This window comes from Panthera leo, chromosome A3 (assembly GCF_018350215.1).
Source record: "Panthera leo isolate Ple1 chromosome A3, P.leo_Ple1_pat1.1, whole genome shotgun sequence".
Classification (NCBI taxonomy): domain Eukaryota; kingdom Metazoa; phylum Chordata; class Mammalia; order Carnivora; family Felidae; genus Panthera; species Panthera leo.
The window spans coordinates 32,729,903-32,748,650 of NC_056681.1; the positions used below are offsets into that span (position 1 = coordinate 32,729,903).

At 38.1% G+C, this 18,748-nt stretch overlaps 1 long non-coding RNA gene across 1 annotated transcript in view; it reads left to right on the forward strand.

Annotated features, from left to right (window-relative positions):
* The window catches only part of LOC122214956, a 110,444-nt gene that overhangs the window by 12,057 nt on the left and 79,639 nt on the right, over window positions 1-18,748 (forward strand). The window lies entirely within an intron of this gene.

Here is an 18,748-nt window from a genome sequence, read left to right on the forward strand (position 1 = left end):
ACCTACCTAGTGGAGGGAGAGGAATGGATGGAGAGGCTAATGTGGTCTTCTTGTTTGCTGGTTTATTTCTTTCTGTTTTAATATTAAGCATCTCCAAACTAGTTTATAGTAATTGATTGCTTGCTCATGAGGATTAAGAGAAATGGTAGAGTCTCATCTTACAGAGGATGAAGTTTTGAAGTCAGCAGCTGAATTAAATTTGCAGGTGGGGCAAACATACATTTCTAGCATTAATTTGAATTTTTGTAACATGCATACTCAGAAAGGTAAGTAAGACATTTGGGATTGCAGTATCATTGAACTTATAGAAAAAAGTGATGTTCCATTTAGGTGGTATGTGGCCTAAAATAGTGCTTCTCAAACCTCATTGAGCCTGTGAATCCCTTGAGGGATCACGTGGATTTAAAAGGTCTGAGGTGGGATCTGAAATTCTGAATTTCCAAGTTCCTGAGTCACCCTGCTGCTCTTGGTCTGCAGACTATACATTGAGAAGTCAGAATGTAATGGATTAAGTATTGGGAACTGAAGAAAGAGTGGTCATGACATTTACCTTCACCTCTGCCTTTGTGTGCTAATTACTGAAAATGCCTTAATTCTAGTTTCTTCACCTGAAAACAGTGTCAGGAGAACTTTATGTTAGTAAGTTTCTGCAACAAGTAGATGTTTAAGTTAGTTGGAACAGATGTACAGGTACTTTCAACTTGAAAATATTTGTTACCTTTTATAATTTATACATTATATTTTTGGTTTAATATTAAAAAAAACAGTGTTGCAACTTGGTAGGTTTGAAGTAGGTTCCACACTTAGAAGACCAAACACATGCAGGTAAAAGCATCTCTGGTGAGTAAATCACTCCTGCTTGCCCGCCTTCCATGACTGGTGGCTGTCACTTTTACTTTGAAGGTATTCCCCTAGCCTGAAATTTTATAACCTTATTTAATATAGCCTCCTCAGTATTTAAGTATCTTTTTGATTAAAACCATTCTTTGTGTTTAATTTAAGCTCTGCAATTGAAAAGTTTTTGTCCCTGAACTTAGTTGAGTTACGGATATAAATCCACTGCCCATTTAAAGGAATCACGATAGGGTAGGATTTATTTCCCATAAGCCATGTGATTTCCTTTCAAATTAGCAAGACATTTTTGGCTTGAAGGGGAATTTTTTTTTAATGATGCAAACTCTGTATAAAAATAATATCATGGTCTATAATCCTAAGCACTGTCATTTTTCTGTAGAATAGGCATTTCAGTGGACTTCGTCTAATAATTAGAGCTTCATCCTCATCCTTTATTCTGTAAAACAATGTCTATTGCAAACAGTGTACTTTGACTAGACTCTTTAAAATTGAAAGCATATCATGAAACTGATAATTCAAAGATTCACATTTTAAAAATATTTACACTTATTTAAAAAAAATCTAGACTGGATTTCCTACCCACTGAGATAACTTGGAAAATAATAGTACAACTGGTAGGGAAGTTTTAAAATTTCAGTTAACCAATGTGATAAAAATAAATGGTTCTTTCCTTCATGGGCAAAATAGAGTCAGAAACCCAGGGTATTTCTTTAGAAGAAGCTGCTTTTGGATATTTGGTTTCTCCAGCATCCTTTCACCAGGAGGATTGGAGACAGGGTCCCTGGTGAGGTTAGGGTGAGAACTAAGGGTATTGAGAGCAGTGGGAGTTCAGGGTGAGGCTGCTGACCAGGGTGCTGAGAGCGGAGATTGTTAACAGTGTAGCTGTGTGTCCATTCCAGTGAGCAGTGGAGATGGATAAAGCTTGGCATTGACTCTGTGGCTCTTCCTGTTGGGGTGTCCAGTGTGGAGTCCACTGGGTGATGTAACAGGGGTAGTTGCTTTTGCACAGCAGTAATTTAGAAAAGAATTGGAATTATCGTGATCAGTGCAAGACTTCCCTGTGTGGAATACTAGTTGATATTTTATTTGTCCAATGAAGTTAAAAAGATGTTTTAAAACACATTTTAGTTCATGCCTTCTCACAATCTTGAATTATTTTTCATGTGACTGGATGGAAACTCAATGAAACTTTTCCTTTGGTCCAATTCCTTTGCTATATATAATTGAAAAATCTCTGTTGCTAACCATGATATTTTTAGGATGTATCATTTGGTAATTGCAGTTTTCAAATACTTGTATTTTATTTTATGTTTTTAATTTTTAAAATTTTTTTCAATATATGAAATTTATTGTCAGATTGATTTCCATACAACACCCAGTGCTCATCCCAAAAGATGCCCTCCTCAATACCCATCACCCACCCTCCCCTCCCTCCCACCCCCCATCAACCCTCAGTTTGTTCTCAGTTTTTAAGAGTCTCTTATGCTTTGGCTCTCTGCCACTCTAACCTCTTTTTTTTTTTTTTCCCTTCCCCTCCCCCATGGGTTTCTGTTAAGTTTCTCAGGATCCACATAAGAGTGAAAACATATGGTATGTGTCTTTCTCTGTATGGCTTATTTCACTTAGCATCACACTCTCCAGTTCCATCCACGTAGCTACAAAGGGCCGTATTTCATTCTTTCTCATTGCCACGTAGTACTCCATTGTGTATATAAACCACAATTTCTTTATCCATTCATCAGTTGATGGACATTTAGGCTCTTTCCATAATTTGGCTATTGTTGAGAGTGCTGCTATAAACATTGGGGTACAAATGCCCCTATGCATCAGTACTCCTGTATCCCTTGGGTAAATTCCTAGCAGTGCTATTGCTGGGTCATAGGATAGATCTATTTTTAATTTTCTGAGGAACCTCCACACTGTTTTCCAGAGTGGCTGCACCAATTTGCATTCCCACCAACAGTGCAAGAGGGTTCCCGTTTCTCCACATCCTCTCCAGCATCTATAGTCTCCTGATTTGTTCATTTTGGCCACTCTGACTGGCGTGAGGTGATATCTGAGTGTGGTTTTGATTTGTATTTCCCTGAAAGGAGCGACGATGAGCATCTTTTCATGTGTCTGTTGGCCATCTGGATGTCTTCTTTAGAGAAGTGTCTATTCATGTTTTCTGCCCATTTCTTCACTGGATTATTTGTTTTTCAGGTGTGGAGTTTGGTGAGCTCTTTATAGATTTTGGATACTAGCCCTTTGTCCAATATGTCATTTGCAAGTATCTTTTCCCACTCCGTTGGTTGCCTTTTCGTTTTGTTGGTTGTTTCCTTTGCTGTGCAGAAGCTTTTTATCTTCATAAGGTCCCAGTAATTCACTTTTGCTTTTAATTCCCTTGCCTTTGGGGATGTGCCGAGTAAGAGATTGCTACGGCTGAGGTCAGAGAGGACTTTTCCTGCTTTCTTCTCTAGGGTTTTGATGGTTTCCTGTCTCACATTCAGGTCCTTTATCCATTTTGAGTTTATTTTTGTGAATGGTGTGAGAAAGTGGTCTAGTTTCAACCTTCTGCATGTTGCTATCCAGTTCTCCCAGCACCATTTGTTAAAGAGACTGTCTTTTTTTCAATTGGATGTTCTTTCCTGCTTTGTCAAAGATTAGTCGGCCATACGTTTGTGGGTCTAGTTCTGGGGTTTCTATTCTATTCCATTGGTCTATGTGTCTGTTTTTGTGCCAATACCATGCTGTCTTGATGATGACAGCTTTGAAGTAGAGGCTAAAGTCTGGGATTGTGATGCCTCCTGCTTTGGTCTTCTTCTTCAAAATTACTTTGGCTATTCAGGGCCTTTTGTGGTTCCATACAAATCTTAGGATTGCTTGTTCTAGTTTCAAGAAGAATGCTGGTATAATTTTGATTGGGATTGCATTGAATGTGTAGATAGCTTTGGGTAGTATTGACATTTTGACAATATTTATTCTTCCAACCCATGAGCAGGGAATGTCTTTCCATTTCTTTATATCTTCTTCAATTACCTTCATAAGCTTTCTATAGTTTTCAGCATACAGATCTTTTACATCTTTGGTTAGATTTATTCCTAGGTATTTTATGCTTCTTGGTGCAATTGTGAATGGGATCAGTTTCTTTATTTGTCTTTCTGTTGCTTCATTGTTAGTGTATAAGAATGCAACTGATTTCTGTGCATTGATTTTGTATCCTGTAACTTTGCTGAATTAATGTATCAGTTCTCGCAGACTTTTGGTAGAGTCTATCGGATTTTCAAATACTTGTATTTTAAAGCTTCAGAGACCCAAGTCATAGGGAACTGAACCAGAGAAGAATTTTTTCCTTTCTTTCTCATAACATGAAGTTTGGAAGAAGATAGTGCAGGGATGTGATGAAAATTCTATAGCCCTACCAAGGTCTTAGGCTTGTTCTTTCTTTCTGTTCTGCCATCTTTTCAGAATTAATGGCTGCTATAGCACTAGCTATGGCATTTACTCTCTAGGCATGAAGAGGGAGTAAGGGAAAAAGGAGTCTTACAGTTCAGCAACCCCCCCCCCCCCTTTTGGATAATTCTCCCAGATGTGCCACATAATGAGGACTTTTCCCTCTGTTTCATTATCCACACTATTCTTTTAGAGTCACTGGGAAATGTAGTTTGTAGCTGCCTCCAGCAATATAGGGATTTTGTTAGTAAGAAGGAAGGGTATTATGAATATTGAGTAGAGAACTAGTAGACTCTTGTCCCAGATGTTTGGCATTTTAGTGAAACATGATGCTCTTTCATGATGCTATGACATGTATACTCTTCATTCAAGATGGTTTCGTTCATGGGCAGGATGAATTTTCCCTCATGTGACCAGAGTAGCTAGACATATTCCTTACATGTATTAAAAAAGAAAAAGAAAGACAAGAAAGGAAGAAAGAAAGTAAGTGCTACAGTATGATAGAGTGAAAGGTGAACACTTAGGTGTCACAGTTCCAGTATGGTAGATGGAATTGTTCACTCCTTCAGTGCCCCCTTGTGCCCAATATACTGTAACAGGATAATAAAGTTAAGCACTGTAGAAAGAGACCTGTTGAAAAGTTTTCTCCATTACAGTTACAGTGTAGCAATGTGTGGTTTTAGCTACTAGGAAAGCAAAAAGAGAAATATATATCTTCATGATATTGGACAAAAAGTCACAGTGTTGAGGTGTATCTATTTATTTAAAATTTCTAGCATTTGTTGTTTTTGAGAGAGAAATAGAGTGCAAATGTGGGAGGAGCAGAGACAGTGGGAGACACAGAATCCAAAGCAGGCTTTAGGCTCTGAGCTGTCAGCACAGAGCCCTATGTGGGGCTCGATCCCATGAACCTTGAGATCATGACCTCAGCCAAAGTCAGATGCTTAACCAACTGAACCACCCAGGCTCCCTGAGGTGTATCTTTGTTATGCTAAATGGTTTTCTCATCAAAATAGTAAATTTTACTTACATTTAAATTAAGAGTATTTCTCCCCCCTGAAATTTATGCATAGACTGACTATATTTATATTTATTCTATAATCTGCTAATCTATGAATGAACTTGGATAATAGTTTACAAACAGATTTGATCATTTGGAATTCAAGAGGGATTTTTTGAAAATAAAATACTCATTTGGTTTGATGGACAACAAACTTTATTAAAGAGGGTGTGGATCAGAGACTTTCCGATGGACTTAACAGGAATTGAATAAATCTTTGTTATACTGACACAAACCATGAAAGACTATGAGCATCATTACTGTTTGTTTACCTTATAATTTACCTTATAGTATATGTTATAACTAAAGATACTTTTTTTTGAGACAATGGACACTACTTGATTGCATCAAGATAGTAGTGTTTCATCCTTGATATGTTGATACCAGGTGTTTAATCTTGACTTATTCATTCCATAGAAGAAAAACTGGCAACAGACCTCTAACGTAGTCTGCCAGAGATAAAGCATCAGTATAAATTCCAAATAATTTTTGTTTTCTACTTTAATGCAAACTCAGTTTAAGCTAGATGCAAGAGTGTTTTATTTGTTTCTTTTTGATTTTCTGTAACTGTCAGAAAGACATTGGAACATGTGCTGCAAAATTTACCAGAAGCACTGTCAACTGATAATTGATAAAAGTGGGTATCAAAACGAAAGCACCCCACGTCTTTGTTATGGGTAGGCACCCACTAAGCATTGAATGGGTCTTGCTGATTTGGATTCTCTAATTGCCCCTAGGCAGATTCCACTGGAAGCAATATTTAGAGCTATAATCATCAGTAGTGACCATCTAGCACAATTCTCTCTTTATACTGAGGAAGAAGCTGAAGTTACAGAGGAGAAACAAATCTTTTCATAGTCTCATGGGCCAGAGCAGGAGCTTGAATCAAGGTTTCATCCAGAGTTCATGTTAACTTCAAACTACTGCTACCATCTGCAGAGGCTCATAGGGGTCGCTGCTTCCATATGTGTGTGACTACTCCGAAGTAGGACTGGGAGTAAATCTTACATTTTTTCCTGTCTGCTGCTACATTGTCATTGTCACTCTGTTTTCCTTCCCTAATTTGAAGACTTGACCCATTGCAGACCTCCATTGGAATAAAATGGGTCAGTGTATAAGAATGCCATTGGACTAACACTGTCAATAGGAAAATTAAAAATTTTATTCCACTTGAAATAAAGTGTTGGCAGTTTAAAGAAATTTACCATAGGCAAAGAGGATGGGGAACCTTTGGAATTTATTTTCAATAAAAGACCCTGCAAGTAGAAGAAAACCCCTGAAACTCTGGTTTTATTAAGGCCCATTAACATGTGTACTTGAAACAAGAGTATGAAGCTTTTAAAATTTGCCCTTTCAAAAACTTTGACAAGTTATGTAGGGAGTTACAAGTACTTAAGATGAAAATGAACACCTTCCCTTGGTAAATGTATTTCAGGAACATTGAGAAACCATAAAGAGAAAGTTGAGGGTAATAGAACCTCACCTTGTAATTTTCTGGGGTGAGAAGACAAGGCAAAATGGCCCTGGGCTGAAAGGAAAAGGAGAAAGAAGGACAACTCATTCTTAAATAATGTGTATAAATTTCTGCCCTGAAATTCTTATTTTGGGTAAGAACTTTTACTTTCCCTAACAATGTGATCAGACTTAAGAGTTTGATATAATGTTTAAATAGTCTTTGTGTTTCTAGTCAGTAAAAACCTAAATACAAGTGAAATATCTTTGCTTATTCTATACCAGTATTTAGTTGGAGAATGGGAAAATCCCATCAATGTCTTACTATACAGTTCATCTAATATTGCTTTCAACTGGATTGTGGAGAATATTCTTTATTTCTGCATGAGAGTCTATTTGCTCTATTGTGGACTTTTTCCTTACCTTAAATCCATCCACAAGTGGCCATTATATCCTGGTCCCAAATGTAGTGAGGAAGTGAGTAGGAAATCCTTAACATCCATTTTCTCTGTTCTCTATGTCTTTGCTTCTGTAATTGCTGTCTGAAAGCTGGTCACATCAGTATCACCTGGGAGCTTGCTTGAAATGCAGATCTCAGGCCCTCATGCCAACCTGCTGAATTAGAACCAACATTTTTAAAAGATCCTTGGGTAAATTGTAAGCCCATTAGAGTTTGAGAGGCTGCCACGATATATATAAATAACACTTCTTCAGATCTAAATGTTGATTATGAAGTTGATAAAGTGTAAAATAATCTTCACATGATTTAAATGCCTACTCTTGAGAGATACCTGGGAAATAAAATTAATGAGATGATCTGTGTGTATATAGCTTTCTATGGCTCAGCTTGATGTTTCTCCTCTTTTTTATGCCAATGACTATTCTACCGAACCAACTTGGCTTTTGAATGGTTACTTGACTTATGCATTTCATAAATCTGTATTAAACACTCTAAGTATCAAGAATAATAAAAAGATGATGAATATGTCCCTTTCTTCTTGAGAAATTTAGACTATGTCCAGGGGAGCAAATTTGTGTTTCAAGGAGCCCTAGCTTAGATATTCTTAACTTCAAGTGGGTCACAGACCCCCTTGATAGAATTGTGGAAGCTAAGGAACCTTTCTCAGGAAAATGTCCACAATTTGGGGTGTTAAAGTAACCAGATTAGACCCAAGATGGAGTTGCTTATGCTACACCTTATGTCGCAAACCAGAAAACTTAAATAAGTTTCTATGCTCAGCTCTCCCGGAATAGGAAGGCTTTAGGTCAACTAATCAGCACTTGCCTGCTTAGCACAAGTTACCTGACCTAGTTCCAAGACTTCTCTTTGTTCCATATAAGGAAATCTCCCCTGCTTTAACCAGTCAGCAAATGCCCAGTATAACTTCCTTGATCCTGCTCACTTTGGTCTATAAAAATCTGTTATCTTGAACAGTTCTTTCGACATCCTTTCGGTCTGCTAGATTGGATGCTGCCCGATTTATGAACCACTGAATAAAAGCCTGCTAGATCAATAAATTGTTTATGGAATATTTTTCTACATGAGGAATTTGTGGTACCACTGAAACCCATCCGTAGACCTCCTCAGATAGTTTTCCTTATCTGGTTCACTTTGGTCACAGTATCTAGGATTCATGAATCTCAGAGATATTTCAGACCTCTGATATCTTATATAAAATTCTGTTTATGTGAATTTTTTTGTGTGAAGAGAAACCATGATAATAATCTGGTTACCAAGAAGTCCAATTCTCAAAAAGCAGGTTTAGTAGATTTACATAGGTTTTTACATAGAAAATCCTTCACCTGTGTTATCTTTAGTAACTCAACAGAAGGGGTAAACAGGAGATTCAGAGGTGGGACCTAAAGAAAAAGGTGAATTAGTCTAGTTTCACACCCCGTCTCCCTTTCCTGGCTGTTGAGCTGGTAAAAGCTTTAGGGGCCTTCTCCAAACCCCATATACACCATTTTCACAGGTGTTCCCAGAGAAGTAGTCCTCCCTGGCATCATCAGCCCTCACATGTCAGGAGGCCAATTGTGTCCTTGAACAAGAAGCAACTCCCAAGTTTCCTATAGTGAGCAGGGAGAGCAGATTTAATTTGGAAGATCTTCATGGAAATTAAGAAAACAAAGTAAGGAAATGGAGGAAAATGAAGGAAATTAGCTTGGAAGAGTAGAGGAAGGACATGCAATGCGATGACATTCTCTTTCATGGATAGTATCAAGGCAATAAAATGGAAAAAAAATGTTTGCTTAAAATGCAGCTAAGATGTAGGCAAGATATCTCTTTTGGCAGGGTGGATTAAAAGTTATTTGAAGTTTAATATAATAAAGCTCTTTAAATGGAGAGCCTTAGCTTGCCTGAAGTAATCCAGTTAGTAGAGCTTCAGCTTTATGTGATAGTGTTGGTATTTCAAAATATAACTCTTCACATTCTCTTTTTCTTGAATAGTCTTAGATGTCCTCACAAATTTAAAAAATTTGTAATACATTTTTCTTTGATATATTTGTGCTTTAAAATATTTATTTTCCCTTTGTTTTTTAAGGATAAGATGAAGTAGGCGATGGGCTAAAATATATTTTTTTCTTTAATGATAAATTTGTGAATTGTAATCTTAGTTACATAGATAGAACTAGATGTGACAACTGGGGAACATCCTGGGTTAGGAAAAGTTGGCATGTTGCTTCTTTGAGCTACTTTTCAGATGATTAAAATTTTGAAAAAACTTCTTTTGAGTAGAGTGTTTTGTGGATTGCTTTAGAGTATATGTGACGGTTCTAATTTTTTAAAGCTGGAATTCATGTATGAATTATAGTGCCTAGAACAGTCTTGTTATTTCATTTACCTACTAGTAACAATTTACTCTAATTGAATCTTTTAATCGAGAAATACCAGAGCAGTTTACAAGCATTAATTAATGCTCCCAACTCCCCAATGCGGTAGGTACGTGTTAGTCTTGTTTTATAAATGCAGAATTAAAGAAAGAGTTAAGTGACTTGCCCAGGGCCACCCAGGAAGCCAAGAGGTGAAAGGTAGAGAGAAACTAACCATTCTTGGCTCTGAGGGAGCATCCTTGTGGTTCTTGAGCTGAAGGAAGGCCTGCATTTTGGTTTATGTGGTGGTATGAGAGAATAGGGAGAAAACGTGGAGATCCTCTTATCTTCACTCATTTATTTCATAGATGAGGAAATTAAGTCACAGAGCAGTGATGTGACTTCACTGCCCAAGATAAATTCATTCATTCATTCATTCATTCATTCACCAAGTATTCATTGAGTACCTATTGCATGACAAGCATGCTTTAAATTCTGGAAACACACTAAACAAAGTCCCTGTTTTCGAGGAGCTTATATGACAATGGGAGGGAGACAGTCAATAAACAAGTAGACAAATAAATTTTATGTTGTATCTTTTGGGAAAAAAAAGTCCAGAAAAGGAGAGGAAGTGTGTGTGTACTGGAGGGGAGGTGTTGCTGTTTTATACATGGTGTGCAATAAAGGTAATAAAGCATTAGAGCAGAGATAATATGTATTGTGGGATCAGAATATTTAGGTAGCTGGAGGAACAGCTTTCCAAGGAGAAGGAAAAGTATAAATGGAGGCAAAATCCCTGAGGTAGAAGAGTTCTTGGCTTACTTGAGAAAGAGCAAGAAGGCCAATTTACCTAAGAAAAGCAAGCAAAGGGAAGAGTCTTAGGCAGTGAGATCAGAATGCAAAAGGGGGCAGTATTTGAGAGGACCTGGTCAGCCATTGTAAGGACTTCAGCTTTTACCCTGACATGTGAAGCCATGAGACAGTTTGGGAACAGGAGTGATGTAATCTGACTTACTATAAGAAGGATCACTCTGGCTGTTATGTGGGGAAGAGTTACAGGGGTTTGGGGGAAGTGTAAAAATAGGGAGATCAGTTAAATGAGCAATTTTATGCTAAAATCGAATATTGACCAAGACAGATGTCAGGGAATAGGAAAAGCTGTCATGAGCTGAATGGCTAGGACATTAAATTCCAACTTTAAAGCACAAGCTTTTCTCCTTGTGACGCTAAGTATTTAATTAGGTTCAGAAGGTTTAAAAATATTCCTTCTGTGTGAGTAACAGCAACTGTATCTAAATTTTCTCTAATGTGCACTCTTTAAGATATAGATGCCAAATGATGGCCACCGAGCAAGCTGTACATTGGTGTGGATATACAGGTCACTCAAGTGAGACACTTCCTAAGATACTTACTGGGTAGAGAGCTAATGATGGGCCCAGCCCTACCTGGAGGCTAGGGGTGGTGCTAGAAGTAAGCCTGTGAACATCATGTCAGTGGACGTGGGTTCAAGTCTCAGGTCTGTCTTGTAAGCTGGGTAACCTTGGATAAACTTACCTCTCAGAACCTCAGTTTCCTCATCTATGAAATGGGTTAACAATACCAGCTCTTTCATTAGGTCAAATCATTCACAGGCTCAGATTATTGAGGTAAAATGCTTAATACTATTTTTCATTAGTCAGCCTCATTAAAGATTAATTTTTATTATTTTTCAGTTCATTAAAAGAAACTTTTCCATGGAAATGCTTATAAAACAAGTCACTTTTATACTTCAGCCTTCATTGTTACTGCTAAAGATCTTCAAGAAAGTTTAGCAAGAAGATTATAGGCCTCAGTAACTCTGTTGGTTCTTTGTCATCAGGTATTTTTAAGTGGACGCTACATTATAGAGTCGAAGATTTTTAATGAGTGAGCCATCATCATTTAGCAGGAAGATTCTGTGTGAGTGAACATATCAATTAGGAATACTTTGTGCTGAATGTAACAGAAAGATATGATGAGCAGGGTCTTAAATGATAAGGTTATGTGATAATTTTTTATGGCAATGAATCTACAGGTTGGTTGTTGGACCAGGAGCAGTGTAGTGGTTCAAAGATCAGAGTCTGATTTGTATCTTACTATTTTATCATTCTTGGTGTGTTAGGTTTTCATTATCATGCTGTTTATCTCACATCACAAGATGGTTGCTTATCTAATAGTTCTGGACTTATATCCTTATGGTAGTTACATTTGGAGAAGTAGTGATGGGAGAAAAAGATGTTGTTCTTACCAAGATTACTCTTTTTATTTTAGAAAGGAAGCTCCCAGTAAATATCCTCCTACCTCTCATTAGTTGGTGTAGGACCACATGACAGTTCTAGACCCTTTTGCTTCATCATTGAAGGAAAGGATTACTGTGTCTGCAGTAGAGTAACATGTGTCATTTCCTATAGATGAGAGGAGCCTGCATTCCCTAATACTGAGATCTCTAGGGGCACCTGGGTGGCTCAGGCTGGTGGGTTCTAGCCCTGCATTGGGCTTTGTGCTGAGAGCAGGGAGATGGCTTGGGATTCTCTTTCTCGTTGCTCCTCCCTGCTCATGCACTTTTTCTGTTTTTCGAAATAAATAAATAAACTTCTAAATAAAAAAGTAAAATGAAAAAAGAAAAGATCTCTTTGCCTGTTCTTTTTTAAAGTTTATTTATTTATTTTGAGAGAGAGAGAGAGAGAGCACGAGTGAGGGAGGGGCAGAGCAAGGGGAAGAGACAAAGAGGGAGGGAGGGAGAGAATCCCAAGCAGGTTCCACACTGTCAGCACGGAGCCTGATGTGGGGCTCGAACTCACAAATCACGAGATCATGACTTGAGCTGAAATCAAGAATCAGATGCTTAGCCAACTGAGCCACCCAGGTGTCCCCTGCCTGTTCTTTAAAAAAAAAAAAAAAAAGTTTATTTTGAGAGAGAGAGAAAGCATGAGTGGGGGAGGGGCATAGGGAGAGGTAATTCTAAGCAGTCTCCATGCTCAACATGGAGATCATGATCTGAGCTGAAATCAAGAGTCGGACGCTTAACTGAGTCACCCAGGTGCCCCTTGCCTGCTCTTAAAGAGTCAGGATGCTCTTAGCAGGTAAGACGTGCACTTGTGTTTGTGTATGGGGCTGGGGCAAGAATGACAGCTGGGCAGGGGAGTATCTGAATGAGTACTGTATCTAAGATACAGTAAAGCCAGTGGTTTTTCCGGAAGTGACATTTAAGCTGTGGTCTAAATTCTCCCAGGGAAGAGGAACCCAACCTGGTATGTTGGAGGAACAAGCATCTGTCTATGGTGGCTGGGTTTGATGGGAAATGAACTTTATAGGTAGGCAAGGCCAGGTTAAGAGTTTGGATCTTACTCTATGTAAAATGGGAAGCCATTGGAGGGTTCTAAGTACAAGAATGACAAGATCTGATTTCTGGCTTCTGAGTGGTTAATGAATGGAGATGGCAAGAGGAGAAGCAGGGATGTGGATCTGTGGGCTGTTTCAGGCCCCTAAGCAGTTGTGTGTAGAGGGTTAGGCTAGGATGAAATGGTAGCCAGCTTTCACATTTGCCTACAGTGATTCTCTATTGATATTTACAGTCTTCTGTTAGTCAGCTCCCACATTTTGCCATGGTTAGTCAGAATGACTAGTAGAATATAGCAGAAGTGATGTTCTGTTGCTTCTGAGATTAGGTTATAAAAGACTATTGGTTCCACGTTGGTCTCTCTCTTTCTTGATCTCTCACTCTGGGAGAAATGGGCTACCGTGTTCTGAGTTACCATAGGGAGAAGCTCATGTAGTAAAGAACTGAAACCTCCAGCTAGTGGCCTTCAAGGAACTGAGCATGCCAACAACTTCCTGTTTGACCTTGACATGACTGCAGCCCTGCTCAATGCTGCAGCCCTCTTGAGTTTGTAGCCTCATGAGAGACTCTGAGCCAGAACCACCCAGCAAAGTCTGTCCCAGATTCCCGACTCTCAGAAACCATGTGACATAATAAATCCTTGTTGTTTTATGGCACTATGTTATGGAATTATTTATTATGCCCAAATAGATGGCTAACATAGGTGGCATCAGTGGAGATGGAGAGAAATAGAATTTTAGAGAATTTTAATTCAGCAAGAATTTCAGATGGATTATGTATAAGGAGTGAGAGAAAAGAGTCTGATCAAAGTTAGCTTTCAGATTTTTTACTTGAGCAAATGGAAGTGTTTTTGTGCTGTTTACAAAAATGAAGGCATTTAGAGAGAAGAGCAAGTTTGGGTAACATAATTAAGAGTTTTGCTTTGGGGTATGTCACGTTTGAGATGCTGGTTATTTCTCAGATGGTCAGTTGGCTATGAGTCTGGAGTTCTGGGGAGAAATCAGGAATGGAGAAATAGATTGAAAAATGTCTAGAATACAGGTGGCATTTACAGGCTGTAGAACTGGATGAGATAACCTAGAGAGAGTGTAAAAAGAAAATAAGGGTGCAGGGCATAGCCTTGGGCCCCTTAACATTGGTTTTCTTATTGTGAGCATTGACAAGGGAATGAAAAATGAATATTAAAACACAGCTCACTTTACAAATTAAAACTCAAAATACATATAAGTATTGAGTTGTTCATGCTGGGCCTATTCAATATTGCGCATGTCTACTGAAGAAAACTTTTAAACCTCTTTATGATGTGGCATTTGTACATTGTGGGTATGTTAAGACTACTATGGGACTTTAATTCTTGAACTTCCTGATACTTGGTATACTTTCATTTGAAACTTTCCTATTGTATGACCATAAATTTAAAAGTTAAACATGTATAGCTATGCACAATGACTTCTGATGTGTCTAAATTTCCAAGAAACATGTACCATGGTATTGGCTATTTATGAGTGTGGAGAAATTTAAGGAAATATATTTCTATTTCATGTTGTATAGCAAATTACAGCTCAGTATGGGCCTTTAAAAAATAGATTTGCTTTACTTCAACATGCTTACCCTGAATTTTTCCAGGAGTGTTTGGTACATACACTTCTGATGGTTCTTTTATAAATGATGTGGTGTACCAGAACCTTGTCACCCCCCAGGCTCCTTGGAAACAGGCAGAAGAGGTTATCTTTTGCCTTTGGGGTTTGCCTAGGGAAAATTGAAAAGCAGTCTTCCATTTGAGGTCAAGTTCCTCAAGATACACAACAGGATAAAACTTATAGTCTTCAAGATACACAGCAGGATACAAAATTATATCTCCAGTGGTCAGGGGAATGCATGTCCAATATAGCTTGTAGAGGGAAAGGTAATGGCAGGTTAACTGAATCTCTTGTATTGGTGGAATAATAGGACTGAAACATACCCAGAACTTCTTGAAAGTTGACTGTGAATAGGATCTTTTCCCTTTGCTTTCTGGACTTTTCTTTTCCCCTGTCAAGGAAGACTGAGTCCCCATGAAATGAAGACTTTTGATTTTGGCCTAAAGCTTACAACTTGCGTTTCCCATGAGAATACCAACACCATGCCTTGTACGTCAATCATGATATGTCACCAGCAGGTGGCAACAGCGGGTGCAATAGAATGAAAACCCTAGGTCAGTATCTTGTGGATAACTAAGAAGGGTGGCATGCCAGTGCATGCAGAAGGGAAACAACTGCTATTTATTTAAAAATAAATGTGTTTTACCACTTTATCTCACCTCTCCAAAAGCCCATTTTCTTTCTTCCACCAACATTGATTTGGACCAGAGGTCAGTACTCTATTAACCAGAGGGAGGTCCTTTTAACAGCCTGTAGATCTTTTCCTCTACATCAAGGGGAGGGTGGTTTGCCAGCGTTTGTTAAAGAGTTCTCATTTTTGACTTGCCTGCCCCTGTGGGCCTCTTGAAACAACTCTGAAAACAAGTGGCAAAGAATAATTTATTACTTAGAAGACTTAGTGAGAGCCAACTAATTTGACCCCGTTAAGTGGGGTATTACAAAGCTAGGAAGGGATGACTGAGTTATTTGCCAACATGAGAGAACAACAGAATTCATTGGCTTTTAAAGCTGGCACAGCTGTGGTCAAAGGGGTTTGCTGTCATTGACTCCCAGCCTGTTGGTGAAGAGTCCCATTTCATTGTGGATGCCAACTCAGAGAGAGGGACTTGCCCCTTGCAGTGGCTTCTGTGTGATTTCAGAACTGGTGTTTTGACAAACACACTATGGCAGGGTGGACATGCTTGGACTTGCCACAAACACAATGAGGGTCTCAAGTTTTCTTTCAGATCCAAAGAAAAAGGCTATTTGAAGAATGAGGTCAACGGAGTGAATGTTCGTGAGAGTACATCTGCTCCATAGGGGTGTAGATCCTTGGAAGGGCATCCTTTGCAGACTGAGGATGGGACAAGCCATAAATGAGGATAAGCTTGCCCTGTGCTTTAGTCTACTCTGAGCTCAAAATTACCGTATATGCTTAATAAATTAGTTAGGCCTCAGGTATCACAATATGTCAAGGAAAAGAAATACAAAACTATGAGGACATGGTTGTAGGCACAGTCATAGCAGGGCAACTGTAAAAATGATCCCTTTACATTCCTCTGAAAGCCAGCCTGTGCGTATTTTGCAGAAACCTCTTGCCTCCTATCTCACTCAGAATCTGAACTGTTAGTAGCTTCCCGAGATGCAGTTTTAATCATCCATGAAGTCTTTTCCCACTTCACTGTCTCTAAGAGCAACAACTTTTCATGTTTTTAAGAAGGTGGGATCTGTATTTACCTTACCACATAAAAGAAGCTCAGTGTAGGAGGTTGGGCTATGGCTTTGGTCTGGCCTGAAACTGACATTTTAACTTCTTATAAGTAAAAAATGTATACATTTTCATTTAATCATCTATCAAATAGGGTAATAATCCTACCTGGGAGACATTATAGAATATATAATAATAATAATAACTAATTACGATTATAGCTTATTTATGTGCTAATTGCTAGACCATGTGGCTTGACACTTCACCTGTCTATCTCAGAGAAAAGCCGAAATCCTACCATTGCTTCCAAGGCTGTGTGCAATCCCACTCCCTTACATCTGACCTCATTCCCTCCTGGTTTCCTTTCATTCTTCAGGTCACTGTGCTGGCCCCCTTTCTATGTTTTGAGTATACTGGGGTCTTTGCATTGCTGTACCACCTGGCTGGACTGCCCTTCACTCAGATATGTACAGGGTGAAATTTCTCACTGCCTTCTGTTCTGTCAAGTGCCACCTTCTCAAGGAAGTCTACCTGGATCATGCTTTTTAAAAATGCAACCTGCCCCCTACTGACACTCCTAACAGTATTGATAACCCATGTCTGATTCTGTGTTTTCTACATTTCAAAACACTTCTCTGTTAATTATGATTATTTTTTGTTGTCTGTCTCCCTCAATTAGAACATAAATTCTTTGAGTGCAATAATTTTTAACTTTTTCTTAGTGGAGTATTGTAAGTACCTTGAATGTGGCTAATATAGAAAGGCATTCAATTTAACTTTTGGTTGAATGAGTGACAAGACAACAATCCTGCAGTTAGGTACACACACACCACACACACTCTTATCCATACTCACACGTACGTATACTCACAAACTCGTACTTCCACACACCCCTCACACTCTCCTGTTCATACACACTAATACACACTTACATACAGGATTTATTTTTGATATTGATAAATTTGGTTGATAACCTATTTTGTGTTCCTATTACAAAGGTAACATAATTAGAACTGCTCGAATATACATTTAGGTGAATTGGGTAACCTTTTTCCACTAGAATCATTTCTATAAAAGAAAATACTTGTATATTATACAAGATAATATCTTATTATGCAGGTATTTGTTAGTATTGTTTTTCTAATATGAAAAATTATGAGATGGTCAGTATAAATATGAAAAATCAGAATCTATGAATACTTTACAGATATACAGTTTTAATGTTAAAGTAATAGTAAGCAAGCTACTAAACTATTCCAGATAAACACTCTGCTAGATGTAGTTGAATGAATAAATAAGGATCATTTACAATTAACACACTGTTGGATAATTGTAAATGTGTTTGAAAACAATTTGTTCCCTTAAGTAAATTTTAACGCCTCCCACCTCCACCTTTGTTTACATTAATTTGTTTAATCAATCTATTTTTTTTATAATGGGAAAGTAAACTGTAGAGGCATAGACAGTAGACAAAGTTGTATTTAGATTGTCACAAATTGCAAATTACAAGTCTTAATTTAAGGTACTTTTTTTTTTCTCTTGAACAAGTGCTATTCTATAACTACCATTTGATTTGTTTTGATGGTTACTTTTGACCCATATTCATACTTCTTTATCCAGAATCTTCCCAAATCACACTTCATTACCCAAATCCTCATTCAGAAAATGATTGAGCCACAAAAATATGGGTTTTATTTTGTTTGCAAAGGAATATTGGTAGTAGAGATGAATGATGATTTTTAAGGTGTATTTTAGTTCATCTGATATTTGGTTTGATAAATTTCTCAATTTTGGTGGGGAGGGAGGAGGCGTTGTATCCAGGAAGCCTAGCTCCTTCCATTGGGTACTTTCCCTTGTTTGGAGTTCTGTGAATCTGTGTCTTCTGCAGCTGCTCAGAGTGACCATCTGGTTTTGGTTGGAACATTCCTGCAGGGCCTTACTATTTTCCCAAATAGAGCATTACAGGATTGCATAGTTATAGGTGTTACAGAGTTCTTCCTCATGTATAGCTAAAATTTGGTTTCTTGGGGTTTCCCCAACTGGTGGTAGATCTAACACTGTGGTAAGGCCCTAGCTACTACTTCTTTTTTCCTCTACATGTCAAGATCCTTTTCTCAAGAAAACTAAGAGTGACATTATTCCTGTTTTTTCTTCTCCGGGAGAGACCAAATATATCCACTTTCTTAATTTTTTTAAGAAGGTGAGTATCTATACACACACATACACACATATGGTTTGTGCCATCATTTTTTGAGGTTTACCTCATTTTTAAATGAGATCCTGTACTTTTTGCCTCCAGAAAAATCTTCTCCGATTGGTGCAAAGTCATAGGGAAAAGGAAACAGTATTTGCATTGCAGAGACTCTTGTCCAGACAGCTTCACCCTGTCCAGACAGGGTACATGCCTTCTGTAAAATGAGGCACAACTATTTCCTGGTGAAGTCTAGATGTGC